This window comes from Helianthus annuus, chromosome 3 (genome assembly GCF_002127325.2).
Source record: "Helianthus annuus cultivar XRQ/B chromosome 3, HanXRQr2.0-SUNRISE, whole genome shotgun sequence".
NCBI lineage: Eukaryota > Viridiplantae > Streptophyta > Magnoliopsida > Asterales > Asteraceae > Helianthus > Helianthus annuus.
The window spans coordinates 92,539,921-92,563,580 of record NC_035435.2 but is presented as its reverse complement, the minus strand read 5'-3'; the positions used below and the strand labels follow the sequence as shown (position 1 = coordinate 92,563,580).

General features: G+C 37.2%; 1 long non-coding RNA gene across 1 annotated transcript; it reads left to right on the top strand.

The window, feature by feature from the left end:
- Positions 1-700: 700 nt before the first annotated feature.
- Positions 701-1,845, top strand: LOC110927928. Its single transcript, XR_002586012.2, has 3 exons — positions 701-900; positions 1,063-1,123; positions 1,375-1,845. It is a non-coding gene; the product is annotated as an uncharacterized LOC110927928 (long non-coding RNA).
- The last annotated feature ends 21,815 nt before the right edge of the window (positions 1,846-23,660 follow it).

Genomic DNA, 23,660 nt, shown 5'->3' with positions numbered 1-23,660 from the left:
CCAAATAAACTTCCTATTGTATCTCCACCCTGAAAGTATAAATACATAAAATAAAGGTATAAAATATGAAATACATTAACGGAAGGTACAAAAACTAGAAATATATGAAACTATGAATAGTTCGGTTTGGTTAATTTTTGTTAAACGAGGGTACAAAAAAATTGATAACCAGTTGTGGTTAATTCGGTTTCGATTAATTGGTTTTCAGTTAATTCAGTTTTTAGTTGATTTCGGGTGGTTTCGTCTGTTTTTGGTTCGGTTTCCGTTAATGCTCGCCCTTAGATACTCATAATCACATAACAAATCAATTTTTTAACATAAGAAATTATGACAATACTATGCTCAAATTAAAGAAAATAAAATACTCGGTTTTATGGTGTAGTTTTTTTTAAAGATATTAACATACAAAAAAGTTATGACCGTTTAGTAATCATGGGTTGTTTGTCTTTATAAGAGGATAAACTGTAACTATTAACAAGTTATCTATATAGAGAATGGTTATCATACATTACGAGTAATCGTACATTACCGTACGTTACTATCCTGACCATCAGATCAGGGTGATTAAAGCGTGATTAAATTGATGATGAGAAGCGGTGGCAAAAACGTAATTATGCTATCAAAAGCTTAAAATCGTCAATTTAATCTATCAAATTACCTGGCTATATCTTCTTCTCAAATTATATATAATAATAATTTGTGTCGATCTTGGCTACAGTTTCGGTTTCCAGTTTTTGGTCACCTATATCTGCCGGTCATCACCATTGGTATACGGTAGTTTCTTTGGAACAACAACACACATGTCATCCACCCACCGATAACTACTGCCCTGCCCCAAATCCAGCTCCTGCGACAAAAGAAATCGAAAGCGGCAACTGATTCCCTGAATCGTCACTCCAGGTTTGCGAATGCTCATTTTTTGCGACTGTTCATTTTTTTTCTAGAGTTTTGTGAGAATTTGATTCTTCTATATCTACAATTATGTGTATGAGCACCATGATTTTTATTGTTTATATTATCTTTGATTTTTAAATTTATGAAACTTATCTTTTATTCGAGGAGAAATACAAAGGGGTCGTTAGCTCATGGAAGAAGAAGAAGGCTTGCACGAAGAACATCCATGGTGAGTGCTCAAATTTTACACTCTCATTTCTCTCCGTATATTCATTTGTATTTTTATCTGTTTAAGTATAAATTATTTTGCACAGTAGAAACATTTGCATATTGCATGCACAATTTAACTACAACACTTACAGCACATGATGTCTTAATTTGGGATATCTCTGTGAATTAAACTCAGGTCAACTAAACTTATATATATGTTTATATGCAAGAAAGTGGGTTATATAAAATTTCAAATTTAACTTTTTCCAGTTTCAGTCACATGAATTGGCTATCTAAGACACACCTCCATGGGGTTATGAACTAAGTTGGGACGGCGAAAAGAAGAGAAGGCGATTCAGGCGGGGTAATGAACTAGGTTGCGGCATCGAAAATAAAAGAAGGCGATTTCAGCAGGAAACAGTGTTACGACTGGATCTGAGAAGGGCCAGAAGACCTTGAAGATATGTTTATTGTCTGCATTTTCACAATTTATCTGAAATCAATCTCCATTTGGGAGTTGGTGGTCGTTTGATTTTAAGAAAATCAGTGTCTAAAACTTCTTATAGTGATAAATTTGTGTCGTGTGAAAGAGGTTCCAACTTCAAAACCATGGTTCACTCTCAATAATGGTGTCTAAAGTTTGTATTTTTGGTTTTCCCAATTGTATTTGCTTTGTATAGCTGCTATACCTTCTTTAGTGACTTGAGCAAAATGAATTTTGGTCTTTGTTTTTTCTTTGTAGAAGATGGTATAGTGCAGATTGTTGCTGAATTAGTTACTTACAGATGTGTCAACACTATAGTTAAGATCACTATTTTAGCCAGTTTTAAAAATTGGATTTTTTTTATTGTAAACTCAAATCGACAGATGCGTCTACACTACAGTTGATGATTGCTATTTCTGCCAGTTTTAAAAATTGGCTTTTTTTATTGTAAGCTCAAATCGACATTAAGGGTTGCGTTTAGTAGACGGTGAGGTCCCCCTATGAGAAAAGGTCAACTTTAATAAACTTTTGTTGTGATGTTTCTAATGTGCATTGTGTTGATTGAAATTTGATTTTGCATCTGCAGATGTACCTATGTCTTCAGCTTGTGTGCTTAATTTAACATATCATGCATGATGGATAGTATTTACATTTAAATGGGGTTGATTTGATTTGTAAATTTAAGACCAATCTTTTAGACGATTGCAAGTATGTTAATAGGTATCTAGAGGCTTAAGTTGGTGTGATTGACAAGGTTCAAATACAGCAAAAGTACGTCTGCTATAATTGGATTTTCATATATTTATGTTGAAGAGGCTATAGATTTTACGTTATCTTATGATGATCTTAAGGGTTCTTTTGTTTTTTTTTTGTCTAGGTTGACAACCTTGGAAAGGATTCTCTTGTGAATTGTGCAACGACAAGCATGTCTTCTAAGTTGTTATCGGGCGACTCTGAGTTTTTCCGCAAATTGAGTATGCTTTTATTATTTTTCTGAAAGTTCCATTTTGGTTTACCCTTTCATGCGTGTAATGATGATTCCTTATTTTTTTTCTTCTAACTCGTTCTTATGCAGGTGCAATACCCCAGGCAGCAAGGTCCGGGGTCAAGCGACATCACCATGAACCTCATGTTAACAGAGGACATGGATTGGCAACAGGCAGCAACAACTCCCTTCCCCGGCCACGAAAGAGAAAAAAAAGAGTGTCAGTGCCCCTCGCGCAGCGCGCGAGCGGGAATTCTTCTAGTCAAAATACAAAATTAGAACCCCAAAATTGTCGTTGAAGTTTGAAAGGCGGTTTCGACAGAAGCTAAACGAGAGCGGTGAACAAGAAACGAGTATCGATTTGAACTGAGGAATGACGATTACAGCATTAGGAGGTATCGATTAAATCATCTGCTCGTCGATTTGTTTTCTTCTTTAATCACACGATTTTAGTAGTAGAAAATCTCATACTGATAGGTGGTTTTATTGTATCTTGAACAAAAATTGAAGCTAAACGAGTGAAGAGGAGCAAGAAACGCAACGATCCGGTGCACTCTACCAGCATAAATCCAGGTTTCTTCTAAAAAAATCCAAATACTAGGGTTTGATGAACTAGCGTTATTTGATATGAACTAGAGTTATTTGATATTGATTGATTGATATGAACTAGCGGTATTAGATTGATTGATATTAGACGATTGATTGATATGAACTAGCGGTATTAGATTGATCATCCCCCCGTCCCCTGTATTAGGTTAAGTTTTGATATTGGGGCTTTCTCTCTTTGATCTAACTTGCCTTTTGTTTAAACAATTAACGAATGTTGTATTAGGTTAAATTTTGATATTGGGGCTTTTGATCTACCTTGTCCTTTGTTTTCATCCGTTTTTAAGCATAATTTTGGTGGAGTTGGATGAAAATAATAACGCATCCAATGAAAACAATAACGCCTGTTGTATAAGATCTGTTGTAGCACAACCAATGAAAATAATAACGCCTGTTGTTATATGAAAAAGGTAATTTGCTTGATTTATTTTGTTTTGAAATATGAATGTAGGGGTTGCTGATGATAACAAACAAACCTCGCAAGTTAAAGTTAAATAAAAAGCAACAGAAACTAAATCTTGAAGATGATGATGATTTTGAAGCACCAATTAAAGACTTGATAGGCAAAACGGCCGAAAACACAAAAAAAGAGGGCAAAGACTTTAACTGACCAAGATGATGATGACTTTGAGGAGCCCACAAAAAAGAAACCATCGAAACAAGACAAGCAGATGTATCCTACAATGGGTAAACAGACGATTAACAAATCGGAACCAATTAGGACGGAACCAAGACCGTACTATGAATATCATCATGATGTAATAAGCCTTAGGTGTAGTCCTTCAGGTTTCTTGGATACAGTAAGACAATTTACAAAAGCACAGGTAGCGGATGTGAAAAGCATTGGATTTGGTCATGTTCTTGATATAAAGGTTAATCATATAAGCACACGTCTAGGTTATTGGCTCGTACGAAACTATGACGAGCAATACAACACACTAAACATCGGAAATCATAAGATACAAATCACAAGAGATTCAGTACATGATGTGTTTTGTATTCCTAAAGGACAAAATCCAGTACGGGAAAAAAATAAGCCTCGGAAAGGAGAGATAGTTGAAAAAAATACTGCTACTCAAGGGGTCGAGACAACTATTGATCAGTTCAAAAACCAATGGCCAGACACCAACAGAATTACTCATACATTAGTTGCAAAAGCTATAAAAAACAAACAAATGACGGCAGATTATTCAAGTTAAATTTTTTAGCCTACTGGAACACGTTGTTTGTAGAGATTACAAAGTCAACAACGGTTAAACAAAGTTTTCTACTTGCCATTGACAAAGAGGAAGGCATTTCGAAGCTGGATTAGTGCTCGTTTGTTTTAGAATCGCTTAAACGAACTAGACAAGGTTGGAAAAACTGGACCCACAATACAATGGACCGGTTGCATTTCTAACAGTATGTTTTGTAAACATCTTTAATGTGTAAGCTAATACACTATTGTTAGTAGTAATTTGGTTTTTTTTAAACAATTATATGTAGCTTCTATACACCTATGATTTCAACAAAAGGCACAAAATTTTCAATGAAGTTGTCGAACTGCCTGTCATAAAGTATATAATATCTGGTATGATCGACGACATGGAAGAGTATTTATACGACAATGGGCCGCTGTCAGATGTTGAAGATTATGATGAAGTTGACAAAGACGAAGAAACGCATGACAATCTCTAGGATCAACAACATGCGACTGCCTCGGACATCAATAGCGATGATCATTAAAATGAACAGGCTCCGACAACGCCATTCGAAAACGTAAATCAACAAACTTCGACGTTATTGACGGACCTGATCACTGACAACATCCCATTACACGAGGCTACTGCAGTACAAGAAAACCTCACCGCATTTGAAACGATAGATCAGCCTACTACAGATACGGATGATTTCACAATACCACCGATCAGCCTACTACAGATACGGAGGATTTCACAATACCACCAGTGGATACCACAAAGGTCTACAAAAGAAGAAACCAGGCTGGTGAAGATTCAATCGACGAATGTTACGTACCATCAACTACCAATTGGTTTGAGGGCTAGAATCCTAGTGAACATATTTCAGAGTTGAACCTAGAAGATATGGGCATCGGGTCACAAACACAAAAAGAACTTGACTACTGATCCACTCCGCTTCAACTAACCGGGGTGATCTATGATGATGCTGCGCGGGAAGCCTCAAACAAAAATAAGAAGGTACACTCTTTTGGATTTTTGTTTATGATATTATTAATAACGCATGCTTTAAGAACCTCATATTACAGTAGAATGCTTGTTTATGATATTAGAAAAATAACGCCTGTACAATACTAAAAATCACGCTAGTTTAAAAAAATAATAACGCATTTTAGTTTAAGAAATTAATAACGCATGATTTGAGTCAGGCTTTTGTATTACTATAACTGGGTCCAGTTAGTGAAGACCATGTTGTTGTTTGCATGGCATGCTATAGTGGCTCGATTTTTATTTGTGGTGTTTAGGCTATAACTAAGCCCAATATAGATCACTGGAACAAGAGGCCCGTTAGCATAAGTCTTGATTTCATAAATAGTGGAATGGGCTTCGAATGATATAGACTACACAGGAGATTAAGCTGTTGGGCCAATTTCTGAGGAGAAACATTGGGCTGTTTGGGCCAATTTATTAGGAGTAACATTGGGCTATGGTCTTCTGAAAAGGAAAAAATTGAACTAAATTTAGTTTGAAATAAAGCCCATGATTAACAAAATGGACGAGAACATATATAAAAATAAAAATTATGCTACTTAGATAGATAATAATGCATGATATTATTAAAACTCCAATTCTGCAGCTGTTGTTGAAAACAATGGACAGGAATATAAATAAATACATTTCTCTGGTTACGGAAATGAACAATATCGTTACGGACGCAAAGGAAAAGTGTTTCTGGGATCCAGATATAATGAGAATGTGTAAAAGATGGGATGATGCAGTTAAAAATACCGTGACGACTGATTAAGTAAGTTCTGGAGGTGATGAGGCATTTCAAAACAAAGTTGTAGAGGGTGGCGATACAATTCAAGAGTTAGGAGGGGATGGAGATGCAACCGTGGAAGATGAAAACACAGGAAAAAGAAAAGGTAGATAAGAATTTGTGTTATTTCTTAAGATTAACGGTAATTTAAGTTCAATAATGACAAAACGTTCGTGATTTTATAGGATGTCATGATGTTGATAATATGACATATGATGATGGGGGTATTTCAGACTCATGCCTGGCTGCATTACAAACCATCGAACCAGGTGTATACAAGCATACGACAGAAGGTAACAAATACGATCATTGCTAAATTATTAACCGTATTCTAACTTGTGTTTACAAAAAAATTAACCTACTCGAACATACAAACAGTGACACAAGCAGATGTGGTACACCAAATGGACCAAGCTGTAAATTTAGCAGAGTCCAGTCAGCAAAAAGCACAAAGTCTGAATACAATAACCGAGTCAATGTTGAATGAGCTTGAAAAGATAAACCCTGACGTCTATGGTAAAGAAATGCCTCCCACCACATCCGCTAAAGAAACAGATGAAGTGACGGATTCAGAAATGCAGTCGGTGGAGACGCTTTTAAGATTGGCTCCCATCCTACAAACAACAAATGAAAGTAAGCAAAAAAACTCCCATGTCTGCTAACAAAAAGAAAAACGAAAAACGAATGGCAGAATGTTGAGGGAAAAGAACGAAAAACGAATGGCAGAATTAGGTGACGCATACAGATCACCTTACTGCAACAGGATAACCAGCTTATATGAGCCATTTCTGGAACGTGACCAGACGATCATCTGTTACCTCTTAGCTCCAGTCGGAGATATTGGGTAAGATGTTTTGTCTCTTTTAAACCGCTTAAAATCTTGATCTCTTTTTAAACTGTCCTTTTTGGTTTTAAACAACAGCTCATTGATATACAAGTCTGAAAAGGGAGTCGAAACACTAAAAATCATTTTTGAAAGCTTTCACCCATCGCAATACATAGCTTCAAATGGAGTGGACGCGTTTGTAGATGTGTTAAACTTTGAAGAGAAAAAAAGGGACAAAAAATCATCAACCTACAGGCTGTTCTTGCCAAGTACAATGATTGTAAGTTTTTCCATAATAATCACGCATGTATGTATTTTACTATGTTAAATCACACATATTGAATTGTAATCACGCAAGTTATATGATATCACGCATGTTGAAAGTTAATGCACACATGTTTAAGGTTAACCAAGCATGCTATATGATAATCACGCCTGTTGAAAGTTAATGCACACATGTTTAAGGTTAACCAAGCATGCTATATGATAATCACGCATGTTGAAAGTTAATGCACACATGTTTAAGGTTAACCAAGCATGCTATATGATAATCACGCCTGTTTAAGCTTAATGGACAGATGGAAAAAAATCACCATAATTTTTGCAGCCTGACGAAATGTTTGGGCCAAAATACACAGACAATGATCGATTAAAAGTATTTGCACCAAGCCTAGACGATATACTGTCTAAGTATCAGGTCAAGAAAGTTGACACAGTGGATCTTATCTTCATTCCAGTACTACTATCTGATCATTTCTGGTGCCTATGCTTTCACTTGAAAAATGGCGAAATTGAGTTAATTGATAACTCTTGGTTTGACGAATCGTTTAGCAAACGCTACCGTGGGCGCCCCGAAAAGCTGGTAATTCTTGAATACTTAGCTTTATATACAAAAACAACTATATATTATAATGACTAGGTACTAATATGATTTTTTATCGTGATTATAGCGAAGAGTTCTAGTTCTATACCTAAAAGACAAGATACGACAAAAAGAGTGGATAACAAACTTGGAAACAGCAAGCATAATTCGAAAGGAAATGGATTGGAGAACTCTTCAAAACGGATTTGACTGTGGTGTCTTCACTATGAGACATATGGAGACGTACAAAGTCAAATCACCATGGAATCCGGGGTTTGGTAATTCTTGAATACTTAGCTTTATATACAAAAACGACTATATATTATAATGACTAGGTACTAATATGATTTTTTATCGTGATTATAGCGAAGAGTTCTAGTTCTATACCTAAAAGACAAGATACAACAAAAAGAGTGGATAACAAACTTGGAAACAGCAAGCATAATTCGAAAGGAAATGGATTGGAGAACTCTTCAAAACAGATTTGACTGTGGTGTCTTCACTATGAGACATATGGAGACGTACAAAGGCAAATCACCATGGAATCCGGGGTTTGGTAATTCTTGAATACTTAGCTTTATATACAAAAACGACTATATATTATAATGACTAGGTACTAATATGTTTTTTTATCGTGATTATAGCGAAGAGTTCTAGTTCTATACCTAAAAGACAAGATACGACAAAAAGAGTGGGTAACAAACTTGGAAACAGCAAGCATAATTCGAAAGGAAATGGATTGGAGAACTCTTCAAAACGGATTTGACTGTGGTGTCTTCACTATGAGACATATGGAGACGTACAAAGGCAAATTACCATGGAATCCGGGGTTTGTGAACGAAGATAAAGACCATTCAAGATTCACAACTTCGATTCTTGCGGTACTGGTATCTTAGTAAGATTGTATTGTCCGACTACAATCTTATAAGGAAAGAAGTGTATGACAAAGCTAAGGAATTTACAAAGAACGCAAGCACCATAGATGTTTTGTGCGATCTAGATAACAAAATTAGGGACCGATTGGATCAGTTCTTCAACCTTGACAAAGTGAAACAAAATGCTACGTCGTAGAACTACTTTGTTGCAAACATATTTGACATGTTCGTTTTTTAATTTTATTTTTAATTAATTCTTAAATTTGCTGATTACTTATAAACTATGATATCAGATAACATGAAAAATGTAAAAACAATGGGAATATTTGGTTACTAATAGCAAGGTGTTTTGGTTAATGACTTTAAAGTGTTATACCTTGTTGGGGGCAGCCATGTGCAGCTAGAGCGCCGCTGACTGTCTGCGTTGAGGATTTTATCGAAGGCCGTCCAAGTGGGAGATTGTTGGATTTATATGTACGGGTTCGATAAGTCAACGCTGCTGACCGAGCTATGACCCGTAAGAGTTACACCTTGGGCAACGAACATTAAATCCACTTAACTCGATTAACTGGTGATCACGAACAATTAACGGGACGAAATATATAATTATCTAGAATAATTATATATCCACGAGAAACGGGATTTATTATTTATACACGTTATAAATAATTTAACGTTTAATTACTTATGTAATTAAACTTTGTCTTTACGGGCTTTGTATCACGTTTGGACTTGTACTAGTCGTATTGGGCCTTGTAGGGCCAAAAGATAATTAGTGATGGTTATTAGGGTTTATGAGATAAAACCTAATCACCTATTTATAATATATATACACTAATATCTTGAAAAGAAAAAAAACAACAACAGCAAAGGTTGTCGTCATCTTTTAAAAGGGTGTGATTCCCTTTTTGTTTTTGTTCTTTGGTGATACGATTAGAAAAACAAAGAGACAACAGCCGCCACTTCAATATAAATGTGTTGCCTCTTTTCTCTTTTGTGATTCTTGTTTCGCGAGGTACATCCGGTTACCGTGTTTGTGTTCTAGCACTCGTTCGTTGTATCTTGGTGTCTCACACGGTTAATTATGTTCTAGCACTCGTTCGTTGTATCTTGGTGTCTCACACGGTTAATTATTAACCACAAGGTATATTTAATCTCATCGGTAGATTAATTTTATATATTGTATTTGCATGTTTGTAACCATGATCCTGTTCGATTCACTTTTGGTGTTGATTAATATATTTATTCCGCTGCGTATTTATTAATTATATATTTAGTTAATAAAATATATCAAACCTGTTTTGATAAAAAAAAATGACACCACTGAATCCCAACAGTGGTTTCAGAGCCACGCTTACAACATGCAAATCGGAACCGGTCCTTTTAACCGGTTATAGATCTCAAACTTTAACTTGTTTAAAGTTTCAGATCTAAATATTTCTTGGGCAAAAAGTTATTTGGTCAAAAGTTTTATTTATTTTTATTTGACCAAAAGATTGCCCACTTTAATATGATTGTGTTTGTACTTGTATTTTTGTTATTGTTTTGTTTTATGGTTTTGGCCCACTTTGTGGCTCAAAGTTGTAATAGATTAGGGTTTCAATTTTGTTATATTTTATATTATAATATAAAGTTGAAGACCCGAAGACAAAACAGAAGACATTACAGGAATCAAGGAGCTGCTGAAGACAACTAGATGCACTAGGTCCATCCTTGTGGTTGTTTGTTACCCCGTGACCCAGTTTGGTCTTGCTATTTGGCTCTAGCAAGATCAAATAAAATGGCCTAAAGATTTACATATTTATTTTTGCTATTATGGTTGCTTTTATCATATAAATTGTTATATTACAACCAACCTAATACCAAACTTTTAGAAGGTGTTTTAAAATGTTCACAATCAATTATAATAAGTTCTAAATTGATTTTTACAACTTGTAAATATTTGTTATAAAACAAAATAGTTTATTTTAAAATAAATAATAACCATTAGAGTTTTTGAAATTTAACAAGTTTTTAACTTTCTAAAACTCATAACTTAATAGTTTTAAAACTATTAACTTTTAAATGGTTATACAAGTCGCGACAAACTTAGTTTTAATAGGTTATTTAAAATTAAGTGTCCTGAGAGATGAAAGGGTTCATCAAGAGTGTCACGACTAAATATGTACTAATATTGGCTCTTACGACCCTATTTGGTAAATATTAAATTAACCCATAATTAAAATCAATAGTCTATGCCATCCTATCACAAGCTACACTTGGAACGTAAAAGCGAACCATCAGTGTTTGGAGCCACAGCACCACACTTGATGTCTAGCATATCCTTCCAAGGTGCAAGGGTTTCGTTGATACATCCGGCCCTTCCACAAGTACCTCTTTTAGGACGACTATTACTTTTTCTTTTCTCACCACATGCTCCAGCTGTCTCGAAAGTAGAAAGTCGGCATAGATGAGGCTAAACGTATCAATGCATAGACAAGAGTTGTCTTAGCGGCCTCATACTCGAGAGTTGTGCAATTCTCACAATTGACACTCGTTGTCAGTCTGCCTAGTCACTTACTAAAGTGCATGCCACAACTGTCTTTACTGCTGACATAGCCAGATTCTCATTCCTTGTTCTAATTACTGTAATGGGTCATTAATTAAATAAGGAAATATACATCAAAAATACTAGTTAAAATCTCTTTGCTTATGTAACAGATGTCTAATGAAAACAACTCCTTCGTTCTCAAGTCTATACTTGAGAAGGAAAAACTTAATAACACCAACTTTCTCGAATGGCACCGCAATCTGAGAATAGTTCTCAAGATGGCGAAAAAGCTATATATCTTAGATGGGCCAGTCCCTACCGAGCCTGAAAGTAACACTACTGCCGCTCGTAAGGCACTGGAAAAGCATAACGAGGATGCCGTTGAGGTAGCCTGCCTTATGCAAGCCACCATGTCTCCTGAACTTCAGAAGAACATGGAAGATAAAGATGCTTATGACATGATCCAGCAACTGAAAGGCATGTTTCAGAAACAAGCCCGACAGGAGCGATATGACACCATGAAGCAGCTCATAAGCTGTAAAATGCAAGAAGGATCGTGTGTCAGTACTCATGTGCTTAAGATGAAAGGGTACATTGACCAGATGAACAAACTTGGTTATCTCCTGCAAGATGAAATGGCAGCGGACTTCATCTTGAACTCTCTCCCTAGCTCATATGACCAGTTCATTATGAACTATAATATGAATGCTTGGGTGAAGACTGTGCCTGAGCTACATGGTATGCTCAAAACGGCCGAGATGAACATTCCACATAAAACCAACCAAGTTTTGGTGGTCAAGTCTGGTGGTGTTAAGAAGCCCAACAACAAGAAAAGGGCTCATAACAGCAAAGGCAAGAAAATGGTTGTTATTGCTGCCAAATCTGCCACCAACAACAAGCAGGTTGCTAAACCACCCCCTCCTCAGGAGCGTCAGTGCTTTGAATGCAACCAAATGGGACACTGGAAAAGGAACTGCCCACAACATCTAGCCAAGCTGAAGGCGAACAAGGCCAATAACATTGGCACTTCTTCAGGTATTCTCATTTATGTTATTGAACTTTTTACTGTCTCCAGCAACACATGGGTATTTGATACCGGGTGTGGTTACCACATCACTAATGTTTTGCAGGAGCCTGAAAAGTGGACGAAGCTGAAACAAGGCGACATGGAACTCATCGTTGGTGATGGGAAAAGAGTGCCCGTTCTTGCAACCGGTACATTTCATTTTTCATGTCCTTCTGGCCTTGTAGTTAATTTAAACAATTGCTTGTTTGCACCTGGTATAACTAGAAACATTATTTCAGTTTCCCTTTTGTTTGAACAAGGTTTCAAGTACGTTTTTAATGGTATTTCTATTTCTACCTACTTGAATGATGTCTTTTATTTTGAGGCTAAACCTCGAAATGGTATTTATGAGATTGATGTTCAAACATGTAATAACATATATCATCTTTCTAAGCGTAACAAATTTGGTATTAATGAAACCTTTCTATGGCATTGTAGACTTGGCCACATAAGTAAGGCACGCATAAAATGGCTCCAACCCGAGGGGATTCTTGAATCCACTGGACAGGACTCCTTTAATGATTGCGAATCTTGCTTAGCTGGCAAACTCACAAAGCGTCCCTTCACTGGTGTTGGTGAACAGGCCAATGGTCTACTAGGACTCATTCACACTGATGTATGTGGCCCTTTCAGAACCATGACAAGAAACCATGAAAGATACTTCGTTACTTTCATCGACGATTATAGTCGATATGCTTATGTCTATCTTATGAAGCATAAGCATGAAAATTTTGAAAAGTTCAAAGAGTTTCAAAATGAAGTAGAAAACCAACTTACTAGAAAGATAAAAAATACTTCGATCAGATCGAGGTGGCGAATACCTCAGCTTAGAGTTCCTCAATCATCTCAAAGAGTGTGGAATAATTTCAGAACCCACTCCACCTGGCACACCCCAACTTAATGGCGTGAGCGAGAGGAGAAATCGAACCCTACTTAATATGGTTCGATCGATGATGTGTAGAACTAACTTGCCTCACTCCTTTTGGGGTCATGCTCTTATGACTGCCGCCCGCATTGTCAAACTGGCTCCGACTAAAAAGGTAAACAAAACTCCATATGAGATATGGCATGGGCGTAAACCCGATTTGGAATACCTAAAAGTATGGGGATGTGATGCATACATCACAAGTGAAGCTGATGATAAGCTCGATCCTCGAGGCGAAAAGGTTGTTTTCATCGGATACTATAAAAGAAGCGGATATTATGTCACACCCCGACCACGTTAAAACAACAAACCATGGCGGAAACGTCGGGGGGTGTTGCAACAGAATTATTGTTTCACAACCATGGTAACCAAATGTTTTGTTTTATTGAATTATTATGTAATGTACATTGTCTTTAAATCAAAACAAACAAACTACATATTGTTATGACTGTTTTTAAGTCACTAAGGCCTCGTCCAGGTCCTATGTGACACAAACTTCCTAGCAAGCATCATCAAGCAATATCACCTGAAACATATGTAAAAAGTAAAGTCAGCAAAGAAATTGCTGGCGAGTACATAGGTTTTGTGGGAGTATTGGATTCATGGCTCGTTTATATGTTGCAGTACCTCGTTAGACTACAAAAGTCAAAAATACAAACCTCGTTTTGAAAAGTGTATTGCAACATAATTAACCAACTCAAATCAAATTGGTTATAGTTTATAAAATCTCGTAGCCATGAGTCTTAACCCAAAAACATTTGTTTTAGTAAAATAATTTGGAAACACCTCGTAAAAGCTCGTTAATAAAACTCGTATGGTTTATATCGTTTCGAAAACCTCGTTGTGTGATATCGTTTCAAATCGTTTTCCCAAGTGCACTAAATAATGACACGCAATGTAATATGATAGAATCACTTATATATAAGAAGTACCAGCGGCGTATCTACCATGATTCTATCATACTACACCCATCCCATTATTTAATCACTACCCAAAGCCAATCGTTTAATTCGTTTATCTCGTTTCAAATCGTGTATCTTGTTTCAAATCGTTTAACTCGACCCAAAATCGTATTCGTTTTAATAGTGAAAAATACTTTTGGTCGTCTCGTTAACAACATTCAAACCTTCGTGACTCGTTTAACTCGTTTCTCGTTTCGTATTAACAAACCACCAAAGGGTAAGTTAACAATCATCAGGTTCGGTCGTTACCTACATAACCCCCACACATAACCATGGGTGTAGTCTGATAACGGGATTTGTCAGATCCTATGGTACCATAACCTAATACTGGTCGGCTTGATCAGAGCTAATGAATGTCATTCGTTATGTAATTACAACCAACAAGTCTTGTTCACCTTATTGAAATCGTTCTTAGTTTTGTATAAACCATCTTAATCGTTTTTGAAATCATCGTTTAAACCTTGAAAATCGTTTTGTACATATGATTCACCCCAAAACAATTGAAAACAGTAAAATAGGGGGACTATGTACTCACTTGAGATTGTAGGGTATCCTTAATTTTGTGAACTATCGATGCACGGGCAATCAAGGAATCAAGTGGTACCTAGTATCGGATTGCTAGATAAATAAATCGACACCTAAATCGGGAGATAGGATAGAATGAGGTTCTATAAATCAAATGAGTAATTAAACTCATGTGGTATGATTTAATAGTCCCATCATTCTGATTTGGAAGTCTACCTAAGTGCTTTTGACCCGTTTCGACACATTATGGTAACATAAGCTACCATAAGGCGTCGTTAGCGTATAACTATGTTCGGATGGTAATCTATGTGCTATGCCAAGTCTTACATGCCCAATTATCCCTAAACATGTTACTAAATCAGATTACAAGTCAAAAATATGTTCACATAGTCAAATTACGGATTTTAGCTTCAAAAGGGCATTTTGGTCATTTCCTATGGGCATACAAGCTAACTAGCAAATGACTAACCGATCCTACGTGATCATAAGGTATAACCTCAGTGGTTATTCCCTATGCAATTATGATCACTAACTAAGCTTGGTCGGATCCAAAGATCGACCAGACGGGTCGGGTTCGGAAGTATAAGCGGTTGTTTAGACCGCTTATCTTACGACCCTAAACAAGCACAAACTAATAGTGTCGACTTAGACATGTCAAAACATGTCTAACCTACTGATTTGGTATCAAAACAAAGTGTTTTGATACCCTAAAGTAGTTCCGTTGCAAAATGCGTGCTAAAACGCATTTTGACCGAAACTTTGACTCGACACTACAACTAGATAACGTGGTAATCAGCGGTTATAATCGCGAAGGATTATAACTATCGTGATTACAATCACGTGTCAAAGTTCAATTGAACTTTGACTTGACCAATTGATGGTCAAAACCGAAAGTCAAACTGTTGGCCAAACTGTTTGACTTTCTGCACTACATAAGGAAAAAGCAAGAAAAAGAATAAAAGAAGACTCACAATAGTCTTTGCTATCTTTTCTACAAAGAAGACAAGTCCCAAATCAGTTGAGAGAGCTTCCAAAGCAGATAAGAAGGGAGGAAATGAGGAATGAGCAAATGAAACAATGGATGGTTTGGCTATTTATACTTGTTGGTGATGAACAAGATTATCACAAGTGGATTGTTTAGCCATTAAGCAATAAATCTCATCCATACAAGTGTTAGGAGCAGGTGCAAAGCCTTGGAGAGGTGGTAACTTGGTTACCACACAAAGAAATTGCAAGTTTGGCCCCTGAAATTACAAACTGTTGCTGAAAACACACATTCTGCCCAGATGAGGCGCTCGCGTAGCGCGACGGCATAGGCAGGAGGGCTCGCGCTACGCTACGGTGTATCAGATTCAGCAAAGTTTCAAAAATGACAGAAATGGTCCCTGCACGCGTTTAAAGCCTTTTTCGATGCGTTTAAACCCCGTTAACCTCATTTCAAGGCTCTAAAATGAAGTTAAAGCATAGGGGACTCAAAACATGTTCAAAAATATCTCGGATGTCGGTTCGTTTGATCGTACAATCGCGTTGTTCGGTTAATTACGACGGAAGTCGTAACGAACGCAAAATCGATCCAAATTAAGCGACGAATGGAATTTTTGCATGGCGATCACTAAAATAAAAATATTTTAGTGTGTACAAAAATTTTGGATGTCCAGATGTGTCCAGAACGTAAGATACGCGCGAAAATGCAAACTTACGCCGTTTTTGACACTTTTAGTCCCTGAAAGATCATATAAGCATGTTTTCGCACACCGAACCTATCAAAGCTTATTTCTAAGCCATTTTAGGTTATATATGGTATGTTTAACCTATGATCAAGTTCCGGACTGTTCGACACCATACGAATCGGTATAGTTTCGCAGTTTGACACAAATAGTCCCTGCGATCGAATGAACTTGTTTTCGACACACCAAACTGTGACATCTGTGCCTTCAAGACCATCGAACAAATACCAAACCAATGAAATTTTGTGTTTCATAGTTGGGATTTGTGAAAATATGTGTATCGTTTGCACATATCAAATTCTTGTTCGATTTCGAGCTCTAAATCGCTTTCTGGAAAGTTATACGCAAACTGGTGTGTAAACGCAGTCAGTTTAATGCGACAAACACTCCGGAATAGTTAAATAGGCTTAACATACCTTAAATAACCTTCAAATAACTTAGAAATAAGTTTTGGATGGTTTGGTGTGTCGAAAACAAGTTTATTCGATCGCAGGGACTATTTGTGTCAAACTGCGAAACTATACCGATTCGTATGGTGTCGAACAGTCCGGAACTTGATCATAAGTTAAACATACCATATATAACCTAAAAATGGCTTAGAAATAAGCTTTGATAGGTTCGGTGTGCGAAAACATGCTTATATGATCTTACAGGGACTAAAAGTGTCAAAAACGGCGTAAGTTTGCATTTTCGCGCGTATCTTACGTTCTGGACACATCTGGACATCCAAAATTTTTGTACACACTAAAATATTTTTATTTTAGTAATCTCCATGCAAAAATTCCATTCGTCGCTTAATTTTGGTTCGTTTTCGCATCCGTTTGAATTTCGTCGTAAATAACCGAACAACGCGATCGTACGACCAAACGAGCCGACATCCGTGATGTTTTCAAGCATATTTCAGGTCCCCTATGCTTTAACTTCATTTTGGAGCCTTGAAATGAGGTTAACGGGGTTTAAACGCATCGAAAAAGGCTTTAAACGCGTGCAGGGACCATTTCTGCCAATTTTGAAACTTTGCTGAACCTGATACACGCTAGCGTAGCGCGAGCCCTAAGGCCTATGCCCTAGCGCTACGCGAGTGCCTCATCTGGGCAGAAACATCATTTTCAGCAACAGTTTGCAAATTCAGGGGCTGTTTGTGCAATTTCTTTGTGTGGTGGGCAAGTTTGTGTGTTCACCAAGGCTTCTAATCAGCTTGTAACACATGTATGGCTAGGATTAATGCTTAATGACCAAGCAAAACACTTGTGATGATCCTATTAACTCACCACAAGTATAAATAGCCATCCAAACTTCTCATTTCATTGCTCATTCTCATTTCTCTTCTCTTCAATCTGCTTTGGAGCTCTCTCTCAAGCATTTGGGACTTATCTTCTTTGTAGAAAAGATAGCAAGGACTTGGGTGAGTCTTCTTTTATTCTTTTTCTTGCTTTTTCCTTATGTAGTGCAGAAAGTTAAACAGTTTGGCCAACAGTTTGACTTTCGGTTTTGACCATCAATTGGTCAAGTCAAAGTTCAATTGAACTTTGACACGTGATTGTAATCACGATAGTTATAATCCTTCGCGATTATAACCGCTGATTACCACATTAGCTAGTTGTAGTGTCGAGTCAAAGTTTCGGTCAAAATGCGTTTTAGCACGCATTTTGCCTCGGAACTACTTTAGGGTATCAAAACACTTTGTTTTGATACCAAATCAGTAGGTTAGACATGTTTTGACATGTCTAACTCGACACTATTAGTTTGTGCTTGTTTAGGGTCGTAAGATAAGCGGTCTAAACAACCGCTTATACTTCCGAACCCGACCCGTTTGATCGATCTTTGGATCCGACCAAGCTTAGTTGGTGATCATAATTGCATAGGGAATAACCACTGAGGTTATACCTTATGATCACATAGGATCGGTTAGTCTTTTGCTAGTTGGCTTGTATGCCCATAGGAAATGACCAAAATGCCCTTTTGAAGCTAAAATCCGTAATTTGACTATGTGAACATATTTTTGACTTGTAATCTGATTTAGTAACATGTTTAGGGATAATTGGGCATGTAAGACTTGGCATAGCACATAGATTACCGTCCGAACATAGTTATACGCTAACGACGCCTTATGGTAGCTTATGTTACCATAATGTGTCGAAACGGGTCAAAAGCACTTAGGTAGACTTCCAAATCAGAATGATGGGACTATTAAATCATACCACATGAGTTTAATTACTCATTTGATTTATAGAACCTCATTCTATCCTATCTCCCGATTTAGGTGTCGATTTATTTATCTAGCAATCCGATACTAGGTACCACTTGATTCCTTGATTGCCCGTGCATCGATAGTTCACAAAATCAAGGATACCCTACAATCTCAAGTGAGTACATAGTTCCCCTATTTTATTGTTTTCAATTGTTTTGGGGTGAAACATATGTGCAAAACGATTTTCAAGGTTTAAACGATGATTTCAAAACGATTAAGATGGTTTATACAAAACTAATAACGATTTCAATAAGGTGAACAAGACTTGTTGGTTGTTATTACATAACAAATGACATTCATTAGCTCTGATCAAGCCGACCAGTATTAGGTTATGGTACCATAGGATCTGACAAATCCCGTTATCAGACGACACCCATGGTTATGTGTGGGGGGTTATGTAGGTAACGACCGAACCTGATGATTGTTAACTTACCCTTTGGTGGTTTGTTAATACGAAACGAGAAACGAGTTAAACGAGTCACGAAGGTTTGAATGTTGTTAACGAGACGACCAAAAGTATCTTTTTCACTATTAAAACGAATACGATTTTGGGGCGAGTTAAACGATTTGAAACGAGATAACGATTTGAAACGAGATACACGATTTGAAACGAGATAAACGAATTAAACGATTTGTTTTGGGTAGTGATTAAATAATGGGACGGGTGTAGTATGATAGAATCATGGTAGATACGCCGCTGGTACTTCTTATATATAAGTGATTCTATCATATTACATTTGCGTGTCATTATTTAGCTCACTTGGGAAAACGATTTGAAACGATATCACACAACGAGGTTTTCAAAACGATATAAACCATACGAGTTTTATTAAACGAGCTTTTACGAGATGTTTCCAAATTATTTTACTAAAACAAATGTTTTTGGGTTAGGAGTCATGGCTACGAGATTTTATAAATTATAACCATCTTGATTTGAGTTGGTTAAACTATGTTGCAATACACTTTTCAAAACGAGGTTTGTATTTTGACTCTTGTAGTCTAACGAGGTATTGCAACAAATAAACAAGCCATGAACCCGATACTCCCACAAAACCTATGTACTCGCTCAGCAATTTCTTTGCTGACTTTACTTTTTACATATGTTTCAGGTGATATTGCTTGATGATGCTTGCTAGGAAGTTTGTGTCACATAGGACCTGGACGAGGCCTTAGTGACTTAAAAACAGTCATAACAATATGTAGTTTGTTTGTTTTGATTTAAAGACAATGTACATTACATGATAATTCAATAAAACAAAACATTTGGTTACCATGGTTGTGAAACAATAATTCTGTTGCAACACTCCCCGACGTTTCCGCCACGGTTTGTTGTTTTAACGTGGTCGGGGTGTGACAGAAGAGTTGGTATCAGAGCCAATGGTTATAGGGAATTAGGTTATTAGCATTGCTTTGACCTAGACTATAACTTTAGGACCCTAACACAAGTTTACTTGTGTTTAGAAATTTTAAAACAATACCGTCACCTATCCTTAGGTGATAACCACAACAAGAACACAATAACGAATCCGCTTCGAAAATTAATCATCTATCCTTAGATGATTGATTACTAGGTTTTGAACCTTCTATTATAAGGTTTTGAACCCTTCCAGTCTGATTCATCTTTGGCTTTGTGCCTTTCGAGTTTTCAAAATCTCGTCAAAGTTTGGGTTTAAATAATGTGAACACGTGCAAACTGGAAGAGTGAATGCCTGTACCCTGAGTTTTCTGTCTAAGGCTAGAGTGTTCGTACAAATCCGCATTATCGGACCAGTCACTCTTACCTGGGAACTCTTGGGGTGAGTGTTCACTTATAGGCGAGCATGTCTTCGCGATACATTATTTTAACCTATTTACTTTGATTTGTCACTGCGTGTCGTTTGTTTGTTCAAGGTAACGAACAAATGATCGCCTTCCTTGTGTGGTGTCGATATTTTCAATACCTCTTTTGTTCCTCCAATTGTCAACCTCACGCGTTTCCCATGTTTCCTTTTTAGACAATGCCTCCACGACGCAATACTCAAACCGATGCTCGAACTTATACTGCTGAGGAACTCGCAGCCCTGGTCTCTCAACAAATGGCTGCTGTGCTTCCAGGCATTGTGACCCAAATCCACGAGCTATACAATAACAATAATAACAACAACAATGCACCGTGTAATTTCAAGAATTTCAATTCTGCGAAGCCGCTTAAGTTTTCTGGGTCACAGGGAGCAACTGCACTCCTGCAATGGTTTGAGAGTATCGAGAGCACATTCAGACATGTGCAGTGTCCGAATGCGCGCAAAGTTGAGTTTGCTTCAAGCGTATTTGAAAAGCGAGCTCTTACATGGTGGAACGGAGTAATGCGTGATAGGGGTGCTGAAGTGGCACTAGCACAAACTTGGGATGAGCTCCGAGCTCTCATGATAAGAGAGTTCTGTCCCCGACACGAGATTCGAGTATTGGAACGAGAATTTGACGATTTGAAACAAGTCGGGGGAGAACACCGTGCTTATACGGATCGATTTGAGGAGCTTAGTTTGTTGTGTCCCACGATGGTTACCCCGTTGGATAAGGCAATCGAGAGGTATATCGATGGTTTACCCGACTCCATTCAGGACATCCTGACTGGCGTTAATCCTACTACCGTTCGTCAAGCGATCGAGTTGTCTGCTACCCTGACTGAATCTCAAGTCAGGAAGGGTAAACTCACCCGCAAGGGTGATAAAAAGAAGTCAACCGATTCTGAAAAGGGTAAGGGTGAGAAGCAGGATGAGGCATCGAAGAAGTCAAGGAAGCGCAAGGCTTCCCAAAACTTCGCTGTCACCAATCAAACTGCTCAGAACGCTCAGAACCCACCGACTCAACCTCCTGCAAAGAAAGCATATGCTGGTACCGCACCTCACTGCACTCGATGTAATGGTCACCATGTTGCCCAACAGGCCTGTAAACAGTGTGCTACGTGTGGTAGGCTTGGGCATTTGGCCAATACTTGTCGTTTTGGTCAAAATCAGGCTGCCCAGGTTCCAGCACAAGCTCAAGGGAATGCTGTGAGATTCCCACCTGGTTCATGTTTCAATTGCGGAGAAATGGGTCATTTTCGCAACAATTGCCCGAGATTGGTAAACGCGAATGCGAATGTTAACCCAAATCCGAACGCGAACGTGAATGTGAATCCCGCTCGTGGACGAGTGTTTAACATCAACGAGGCGATCGATGATGCAGCTTTAAACAATTAGTATTTTGTATTTCTTCTGGTTGTTATCTTTTAAACATTTAACAGACAATGCGGTTGTTATATAAATAAAATTTGTGGTTTTATTTTAAACTACTGCAATTGCATGAATGTTTGAAGCAACCTTGTAATGTCAACACAAAGACAAACTGCTCGTGTGGTTCTGTCAATCCCATTGTCACACCCCGACCGCGTATAACATGCAACCGCGGCGGAAAACGTCGGGGAGTGTTGTGGACAGAATTAAATTGTTTCATAACCATGGCATACAAGTTGTATTTTATTTATAAACAAAGGTGTTACATTGTCTTAGAAAGAGAGTACGGAAATCAAAACATAATTAAGCTAGTTCAAACTTCATTTTTAGGCTCTAAGGCACAGGTCCGCCCTAGAATCATGATCATCGTCCTATGGAATAGCTCCTGAAAACACATGTGAAAGTAGGTACGTCAGCATAAAAATGCCTGTGAGATACATAGGTTTTGTGAAAATGGGATTCATGACTTGAGTTTAAAGAATGTTTAATAACAGTCAGTCATGAACCTTGTAATTTGTCTTGCTTTGTAAACCATTTGAAAAACGATAACATCAAATGATATGTATAGATAAGTGCAAGATTAAACGAGTAACCAATTAAATGAGTTGAATACAATAAGTTGTTTTGTAAGACAATGTTTTATGAAAAGTGTGTTATTCGTATAAAATGTTATATGTCTAAACTGAAATGATTTAGATAACACTAAGATATGTAATATTATACAAACATTTATATATAGGAAGTACCAGCGGCGTATCCACCATGTTTGTATCATATTACATACGGCACGTTACTCCAACCATTTACCCAAACCAATCCACCATGTAAATTGTTCATGTATAAACCAAATGTCAAGTGTTATTGTGTAAACCATGTCAAATGTTTATGTTCAAATGTAAACCACCAAATGTGTATGTCAATATCGACGTGTTTATGTTCAATGTAAATCATGTAATGTGCGTCCCAAAATGTATCATGTATGGTAAGCGAAATGTATCAACTTAAACCATATGCACAAAACAAGTCGTTGAAGTAAAACGTGGTTTAAATCAACGTTATGTTCTGCGGAAAATGCATGCTCTATTGATATTAACATTTATGCGGTATTGTAAACTATGCATACATCCAAGCCTTGAGACTGCGGCGATAAACCCTTAAACAAATTAAAGGTTTATCTAAGTTATGTATATCGAATTCGGTCATTCCTTCCAGTCCTATCAAACCCAGGACTTCAGGAATGGGAGTTGTCAATTCCTATGGTACCACTACCTACTAACGAACGGCGTAGCTAATGTTAATGAATGTATTGTCCCATGTTAAACAAACCAAATGTCATAACAAAATGAAGGCATGTGCCCATATGCTGAGTAAACATATGCAGCAGAAATGTTTATGTAAATCAATGTGTCCATATGCTGAGTAAACATATGCAACAGAAATGTTCATGTAAATCAATGTGTCCATATGCTGAGTAAACATATGCAACAGAAATGTTCATGTAAATCGATGTGCCCATATGCTGAGTAAACATATGCGACAAAAATGTTATGTAAATCAATGTACTAAGTACGCACACAATGGGCATACGTAGCATGAAATGTAATGAAATCGTGTACTATAATGTACTAACAACATAGCAGGCATATGATGTGAAAACATGGAAAGCATGAAAGTAACAGATAGG